The following is a 9,743-nucleotide window of genomic DNA, read 5'->3' on the forward strand; positions in this document are numbered from 1 at the left end:
TTTAAGTGACGTGTTTTTTAAAAAAGAAAAGAAAAAGCCATCTTGCCAGTGAACCTTCTAAGCCTTTTTAATTGCAAAATTCTTTTTTATGGTGTCACTGACCTAGCCTTAGCAGAGTTCATTTCAGAAATGTTCTTCAGAACATCAGCACTGGCAAGAGAGGCTGAGAAATGTTTCAAGTATCACGACTCCGCATTTCTCTCCTGTCTGTGAGGTTCGGGGATTCATCCTGTCTGAATCACGCCTGCCCTTTGTTTATGCATGAATAAGATATTTTAGACACTTGAGGACACAGCATAGACACCAGCCCTTCCTGGAAAACTAAGACCTAGACCTCAACTCAGGGTGAGTACAAAACTGTCCCCAGGGCTGATTAATTCCAAATGTGAATAAAGATACATTGGTTAGCAAGCTTCTCCAATTCTCCTATTGGCCCCTAACCTTTAGCAAGACAAAAATGTCACGTATAATGGATCCTAAAATTAATGGCACATTTTGCTTTTCAGTTGATCAGATCAGCTGAGAATGAGGTCAGTCTCTTACCTCCTCAAGATAAGAGGTTGTCATTGTTTGAGTACATTTAACATCATCACAGACGTTGGGTCTCGGAGAATATCTGATAGCTTAGAAACTCAGAATTTGGATCAAAAATAAACGTGCAAAAAGCCGGTCAGCCTCATCTCCTAACTCTTGACAGGACTACACCTAAAGCATCCTGTTCCTGTATCACTTAGGAAAATCTCTTCTTTGCCAGGCTTTGCTCGTTCATTTACAAGCTAACCATTTACTGGGCACCTGCTATTTACAAAACTGAGTACAACAAAGTCAGTATCGTAACAGATCTTACATTCTAGTAAAGGAGACAGGTAATAAACGAATACACAAGGAAAAACATGTATGGCAGTGGTTAGTGCTATTTCAAAGATAAAACAGGAAAATGTAATACAAAAGGACTAGACTACTTTAGTTTGCATTAGTCACTGAAGCCAGAATAAATATGATGACATTCCGTGAAGATCTTGGCTAGGGGAAAAACGTTCCAGGCACAGGAAACACCTAGTGCAAAGGCCCTAAGATGGAAGGGAACTTGACGTTTTCAAGACACAGCAAGAGCAGGGCGAGGGAGAAGAGAGGGGTGTGAGATGAGGTCAGACAGGTGGGCAGAGGCCAGATCTCCTAAGGTCCTCAGGACTCTACTGGAGAGCTTCATTTTGACCTAAGTATGATGGGCAGCTATTAGAAGTCTTTAATCAAGGGGGATTCGTGACCTAATTGGTTTTTTTTTTTTTAAAGAGTACCCTAGCTGTTGTGAGGGGAATGGATTTTGGAAGGCAAAAATGGAAGGAGGAGGACCACTTAGGAGGTGATGGCAGTCGTCCAGGTGAGAGATGATGGAGGTGTTTACTGGGTGGTACTTTGTGAAGATGCAGAGAAGCAAGTTCGGAGAAATGTTATGGAGATAGAATGGCAGGATTTGCTGATGGATTTGATGTGGGGAATGAGAGAGTCAAGAATGTCCCTCTGACTTGGGGCCAGCTCTTACACATGGAACTCGTTCGCTTCTTTGGCATCTGAGATTGCGATGTTTCGGCCAAATGACGCCAGACGCATGACCAATTGCCCTGTAAATTTGAAATGCACCAGAGGAAACTGGTAGATTTTATAAACTATCATCAGAGAAATCATCACTGTTCCTATTTTCTCCAACAGAGCGATTTTGTTACTTGGAGAGCCTCTCTGCGCATGCCTGCATAAGAGTTATTCTTAACGTGGTAAGAGTGCATCTCCTCGTCCTGTTCTGGTAGCCGGCAGCCACATGAAATAGACAGTGGCCGGGGATTCTGTAGGACAACAGACAGGAACATTAGCCATGGCAGTACACAGGATTGCTCAACGGTGTATGCAAAGAAAAACCAGTCATCTGAATTGAATTTTCAGCTGGAGCCTAAGAGGCCAAATTGAATCATCCACCTAAAATTATCACAAGTCAATAATTCCTCCCCTCTCCTTGCAAGGGGAAAGAGACTGATGCTTTATTTTTCAGTAAGGCAGGTGGCCTTGAGGCAGCTTACCAGCTGGCTGAAATCTAAATACCTTGGCCAAGACAAAAGCCTGTAACATGATTGATTAGTTTCTCATTGTAGAAGAGAACCGCCCCCAGCCAATCAGCATGCAGAGCTGCTATCAGATTATCATTGAACAAAGCTAAACTCAGAGCTGATAAACAAAGGTGCCCAAACCCCAGGCCCGGATTGGCTGGGGCTTCATCCACCAGTTCAATTCCATTTAATGCATTGATTTCTAACAAGGTTCAATTAGTGTCTTAGTTGTTAAGCCCTGTCTTTCTTTTTCAGACCCTGAATAGGTATCCACACTCCCGGTCAATCATTTCAATATATCTGCCTCAGACTTGGAATTGGTCTGCCCCCAAGACAGAAGGCGCTTCCTCCAAACCTCTCGGAAGTGTAGACTTCTGAGTAGCATATGGATTCCTCCCAAACTCCCTTCTGTGTCTTCTGGGAGTGAAGAAAACGCCTTGAGCACATCCCATTTAATCGGAAGCCCACAATTACGATTCTATCTGACCATGGTTTGCTGTCCTGCATCCCAACCACCCCTAGAAAGCAGGAAGTAGGAGGACTTCTCTTGTGGTCCGGTGGTTAAGACTCCGCCTTCCAATGCACGGGGCCGGGTTCGATCCCTGGTCGCGGAACTAAGATCCCACGTGCCGTGCAGCGTGGCCAAAAGAAAAAAAAAAAAAAAAAAGAGCAAAAAGTAGGACAGCCCATCCAGGGCATCAAACCTGAGTTCTTTGTACCAGGAACTACCAGGTGAAGGTAGGGCCAGGCTCCACTGCCCCTGCGAGGTAGCACTCCCAAACCTCGGTGGGTTTCCTGCCTCTGTGCTGGAATTCTCCTGGGCATTTACATTATCTTTTGATCTCAAACCCAGCAGGAATAGGAAAATCGAGATTAACAGAGACTGTATCGTAATAATGCCACTTGCTTCTGGAGACTTACCAAGCCTAACGATACCCCAAATTCCTCATGGGTAAGATGAGAAGAAAGCGTCACGAAGTAACACACTAGACAGAGGGAGGTAAGACAGGGAACTAACCTTCTCCCGAATGGAAATCCCATTCAAGGGTCAGAATAACTCCTTCTGAAACCTCACAATCTAACCGCGTCCCTAAGAAAATCAAAGGATGTCGTTTACCCTTCCAAGAAGCTTGTTTTTTCTTCTTTGTGCTTGCTGGTGTCATGGTTTGTAATGTTTGCTACCAGCTTTGATATTTGAGCTTAAGAAGGAAAATAAAAGGTCCTGATAGAAGTTGTCACAGAGGCAAAAGAAGCCAAGTGTACATTACCCTAACATCTCCTTCCACAAGCTCAGGGTGAAAGCCAAGGTCTTCCTGCCCTGGCACACAAATCCTTCCTCTCCCAGCTCAAGGAGGTCATTTTCCTCCTCAAAAACTGAACATCAAACTTGTCAAAAATGTTTCCTTATTGATCAGACAGACGACTATTGAAGTTAGAGAGTCATTTGCTGAACTAGGTCCCTCGTTTCAGGGAAAAGCTGAAATTCTCATGGTGCCCCTGCCCGTGAGGTCTGTAACAGATGTCATGTGAGGATGAAGGTTGCAGAGTTAGAGGCACCACCCCCAGCCTCGAACTCTAAGGCCGGTGATTAAAGGTGAAAATACCAGCTATGAGGCAACAGGTCTTGGCAGAGGACGGGGAAGGCAGCTGCATTCGTGATGCGGTGAAACCGGAGCTGCTCTGGTTCTATGTGCCTGCTCTCCTTCTATGCTTTTAGACTAAAGCGCAGATGCATCTTGCGAGCAACCTAATGGCAGTGACAGAAGAGAAATGTTATTTTTCCAAGGAATCAGAGGAGCCTCGGCTCTGTCCCCAGCGTCCCTGCAGGGGCCCCTCCTCCCAGGCTTCTCCCCAGCCTGGCAGCACCACAGCATTCAGAGACGCTGGGCATTTTTAATATGTGTCCTCCTCCCTCAAGGTGATCAAAGCTCATTAGGGCTCCAGCTGCAGGAAAGGAAAACTAGAGAACAGCCCGTCTGTGGTTCTTTTCCACATTAATAAAGGGACAATAAGTGCGCTAGTAAGGCATCAAGCACAGCCTCTGTGGGCACCAAGCAAAGGAGTGAGGGTATTCATCACAGAGGGGTCGCAGGGCAGCAGCCTGGGGTGGGAAGGATTAGCTCCTGGATTGCCTGAGCGGTTTTCCCAAAATAACACCCTCGTGCGCCCCCTAGAGATGCTGAGGTTGATCTACGGCTCACAATTTGGAAAGACGTCCAAGATGTGTTAAGTGAAAAAAATACGACGCAGAAGAGTCCATGTAGTAAGATCCCGTTTTTGTAAATAACACAGACATGATTGCATGTCTTCTCTGCCCATGTCATTAGGTGCCTGGGAGAATACATGGCAGGTGGAAACAGGGGTTTTCTCTAAGGCATGGTATCGTGAAGGCTTTCACTCTTAAATTATCCACGTGAGGGTATTTCAAGTTATTAATCAGTGTGTTTCTCCCTCTAACTAGACTGACCAAAACGCTTTACTGGTACCCTGGTGTGAGTCGCACACAACGGAACAAGAAGAATGTCGCAAGTAATCGATGTAGGGCAGGAAGCTCTGGCACAGGCTAACAGAGCAAAGGTTTAAGGCTGAGCGAGACTGGGAGGAAAAGCTCCAGGGGCCAGGGGGAAGATGCAGAGACACGACCAGGGACGCAGACAGTGACAAGGAGAAGCTGTAGCCCCATGGGAGGAGGTCTGGCAAGTTCCCCGGAGTTCAGGAGGCTGACAATAGCTGAGGTCTCTTCTCCTTGCCCCACTGTAAGGTCTACTCATGGCCAAGGGTGGTCACCCAGTGGCGTCCACCTTGAGGTGACATGCCCCCCGAGTCTACCAAGCACTGCCCCACGCCCGCGTCCTGGGGAAAACCCCTGGCATCTATATTATGGCAGAATTCAACATGACTCAACATTCACTATTTATCAAACCTTAACTCAGAATCAGCTCTTAAGACCTTGCTTCCATCAACTTTCTAACGGGGCAATTAGGCATCTAATTAATGCTCTGAAGGCACCTTTCCCCAGCTACAGGTACACAAGCATGTGTGCACATACACACACCATACACACACACATCACACAGCACACACTCATACACATATACACACGCAACCCACATGACACACACACACCACATACACAACACACACCACATACACACAAATTACACACAAACGCATACACACACGACACACACATACACACGCAACCCACATGACACACACACACCACATACACACAAATCACACACAAACGCATACACACACGACCCACACATACACACACACCACATACACAACACACACCACATACACACAAATTACACACAAACGCATACACACACAACCCACACATACACACACAACCCACACGCTACACACACCACCACATACACAACACACACCACACACACACAAATTACACACAAACGCATACACACACAACCCACACATACACACACAACCCACATGCTACACACACACACCACATACACAACACACACCACATACACACAAATCACACACAAACGCATACACACACAACCCACACATACACACACAACCCACACGCTACACACACCACCACATACACAACACACACCACACACACACAAATTACACACAAACGCATACACACACAACCCACATGACACACACACACCACATACACACAAATCACACACAAACGCATACACACACAACCCACACATACACACACACAGACACACACACACCACATACACAACACACACCACATACACACAAATTACACACAAACGCATACACACACAACCCACACATACACACACAACCCACATGACACACACACACCACATACACACAAATCACACACAAACGCATACACACACAACCCACACATACACACACACAGACACACACACACCACATACACAACACACAACACATACACACAAATCACACACAAACGCATACACACACAACCCACGCATACACACACAACCCACACATACACACGCAACCCACATGACACACACACACCACATACACAACACACACCACATACACACAAATCACACACAAACACACACAACCCACACGCTACACACACACAGATCACACACACAGACACACACACACGCCTCGTGGAGTCCCTCTCCTTTCCGTTTGCGTGCCCATCCCTGGAATACTCATCCCTCCCCCACTTTCATTCCCTTAGATATTAAATGCTGACTGAATTTCTCTTTGCCTCTTGAAAACAACAGCCTTGTTTTACAATCACTTGATGTGCCACTGTTTGCCCTCAGCCCACTTGAATCGGGGCAGTAGTTTTGAGTCTCAGCACATGGCCACTGCCCACTGCCTCGGATACAGGATTGGAAATTAACTGCTCCCTACCGAAGATTCTCACTCACTAATTACCCTGGAACTTAATGTACACTGTCTCTCGCTGGAAAGGGTTTTTTCCTATTTCCTGGTAGTTGTAAGAAGGCTCCGTTATCAGATTAGCAGAGAACAGTGGTGCTCGTAAGTGACGTTTGCACAGAATGTTACAGTTGACGGAGATCTCTTCCCATTTGGTTTTCACCAACAGGATCTCATTCAGTCAGCTGGAAAGGGTTTTTTCCTATTTCCTGGTAGTGGTTGTAAGAAGGCTCCGTTATCAGATTAGCAGAGAACAGTGGTGCTCGTAAGTGACGTTTGCACAGAATGTTACAGTTGACGGAGATCTCTTCCCATTTGGTTTTCACCAACAGGATCTCATTCAGTCCTGAAGGAATGAGATATTAGAAAGAGACTCTTTCTGCCTCCGTTTCAACTGAGGTGCAAAAAAAAAAAAAAACAAAACTGGTGTCTGATATCAAGATGATTGGGACAGACCTGTCTCGGCAGAATTCACGGAGACGATCCCAGAACCCCTTTCACGACTCCTGGCCCCTGGATCCTGATAAGGATGTGAAGGGAGGGCAAAGGAGCAAGAATTTTGCTAGGGGTTTGGATGACGATATCGAAGAAGCCGTATCTTTGGAGAGAGCCATGTTGTTGAGCCTCCAGCAAAACCCCTTGTGGGATAGGTGAGGTGCTGCCCCAGAGCAGAAGGGGACCTCAGGGACCACAAAGAAAAGCGTTCCCTGAAGCTACATCCTTACATTCTGACCAGAAAAAGGAACTCCCAGAAGAAAGAGCAGCTGAGATGTGATCTGCGCTGCATTCAGTTTGCTTCCTGGGTGTGACAGCCAACAGGCTGTCTAAGGGGAAAGCTGGAGGCCATTCTGCTCCCTCACTGCTGGGTCTGTGGCCTCAGCAGCAGAGGTAGCAGTTTCTGGTCCTGCTGTGGTCACAGCCCAGCTTCTGGGGCCCAGCTGTTGGGAGGTAGATGGTACGTCCCCCAGCCTTGACCTGTGATTCTCCATCACTGAATGGGGATGCAGCCCAAGGACACAGCTGTTCCTCCTTTGAAGATTAGAGACCATGATTTATCTCATCTTGAAGGGAAAGAAAGAGACCTATCTCTTTGTCTGGAGGAGGAGAGCATAGAAGGGAGAGCAGGAAACCTAGAACACATGCATCTGCTTCCTATATTGTTCTATTTCTGAAAATGAAGTTTGACAAAAATAGCATGTCAACGGGAGAAGAAACACTTCTCTCGGCTCATTAAGAGTTCCTGTTTTGTCTCTCTCAGGGTCTAAATGAACATGTGTCTCATTGTCCGTGGACATCCCTTTTACAAATGGCCGCACAGGCCGGCACTAAGTGTGAGATGGCTATTGAGCATTGTGGAAGCCAGGAAGACATCATCCAACTCTGCAGAAGAAAAGCATTGCCAGAGTAAACGCCGCTTATTTACGATGCATAGTAATAAAAACAAACAAAGCTGTTACAAATCATCGTGCCAGTGCGTACTTCGGCGGCACGTACACTAAAACTGGAGCGATACAGACAAGATTCGCGTGGTCCCTGCACGAGGATGACATGCAAATTCGTGGAGCGTTCCACATTTTTAAACAAGGTCCTATTGTATAGCACAGGGAGCTGTACTCAGTATCCTATAATAAACCACAGTGGAAAAGAGTATGAAAAAGAATATATATATATATATAAAACGGAGTCACTTTGCTGTACACCTGAAACTAACACAACATTGTAAATCAACTATACTTCAATAAAAATAATGATAATAACTGTGCCACATTCAACTGTGAGAATCTTGGTTTGATTTCTCTGAAAGGAGCAGATTGTCCCCATTTTTGTCATGGAGGTGCAGTGGGGTTTATTTTTTTAATAATTTATCCATTTATTTATTTTTGGCTGCATTGGGTCTTCGTTGCTGCACGTGGGCTTTCTCCAGTTGCAGTGAACAGGGGCTACTCTTTATTGCAGTGCGTGGGCTTCTCATTGTGGTGGCTTCTCTTGTTGCAGAGCACGGGCTCTAGGCGCGCGGGCTTCAGTACTTGTGGCTTGTGGGCTCAGTAGTTGTGGCTCGTGGGCTCAGTAGCTGTGGCTCGCGGGCCCTAGAGTGCAGGCTCAGTATTTGGGGCACACAGGCTCAGTCGCTCTGCGGCATGTGGGATCTTCCGGGACCAGGGCTCGAACCCGTGTCCCCTGCATTGGCAGGCAGATTCTTAACCACTGCGCCACCAGGGAAGTCCCAGTGCGGTGGTTTTGATCCTACGTTTTCCAACCATAAGCTTGCAAGGTCTCTAGGTAAGTCTGTGCCTCTGGAGGGGTCAGTCTGAAATAGGCAGATTTCAGAATGGGACACGTACAAAATATAGAAATTAACATGTTCTTTCCACGCTGGGCCCCCAGCCAGTCCTTCATGCCCTTCCTTCCAGGAGCAAGTAGATTGAGACCCCACACATGTGCCAGACGTGAGGCCAGGTGCTGGGCACGCAAGAAGGAAAGAGAGACGCAAGGTGACTGCCCTTCTAGCGCAGACCCCAGAAAGCAATTTGGAGACTTAACTGAGACTCTATGACAGGTAGAGATTTCAAAGGAATTGCAATGCAATTTGGTTTTAAGTGTGTGGGTTCTTCAGTTTTGGTTTTGGTTTTGACCTAATCTCACATTGTGCACATGACAATCAACACGTAAAGACTTAACCAATAAGCTACCGAAAGGTGCGTCATAATCAGGGAATCCCAGCCCTTTTCGCTGCATGGCACTGCTAACAAAAGGACCCATATTAAGAATAAATTGAGATGTTGGTGAATGTATTGCGCTCTGTTTTCATATAGATTCTGCTGTTGATTCTCTCATTTGGCTTTTTTTTTTTTGCGGTACACGGGCCTCTCACTGTTGCGGCCTCTCCCGTTGCGGAGCACAGGCTCCGGACGCGCAGGCTCAGCGGCCATGGCTCACGGGCCCAGCCGCTCCGCGGTATGTGGGATGTTCCCGGACCGGGGCACGAACCCGCGTCCCCTGCATCGGCAGGCGGACTCTCAACCACTGCGCCACCAGGGAAGCCCTCATTTGGCATTTTTTTAATGTTCTGTCATTCCTCTTACCCAGGTAATGGGGAAGGTCATGGGATGGAAGAGTCAGGGAAAAAACGAAATGTAATTCTGTCCCAGCACTATTATATTCTTAAACTCACTCTCAAATACGTAAATACTTTTTAAACGGAAGAAATTAGTCTCTTCTTTTCCCTTAACTTCCCTTCCAAGATGA

At 46.6% G+C, this 9,743-nt stretch overlaps 1 non-coding gene across 1 annotated transcript; it reads left to right on the forward strand.

Moving 5' to 3' along the window:
- Window positions 1-7,968: 7,968 nt before the first annotated feature.
- On the forward strand, window positions 7,969-8,075 carry LOC112399825 (U6 spliceosomal RNA). The gene has a single exon (XR_003003319.1). It is a non-coding gene; the product is annotated as a U6 spliceosomal RNA (small nuclear RNA).
- The last annotated feature ends 1,668 nt before the right edge of the window (window positions 8,076-9,743 follow it).

The sequence above is a fragment of the Neophocaena asiaeorientalis genome, unplaced genomic scaffold, assembly GCF_003031525.2.
Source record: "Neophocaena asiaeorientalis asiaeorientalis breed wild unplaced genomic scaffold, Neophocaena_asiaeorientalis_V1.1 scaffold65, whole genome shotgun sequence".
Taxonomy (NCBI): Eukaryota; Metazoa; Chordata; class Mammalia; order Artiodactyla; family Phocoenidae; genus Neophocaena; species Neophocaena asiaeorientalis.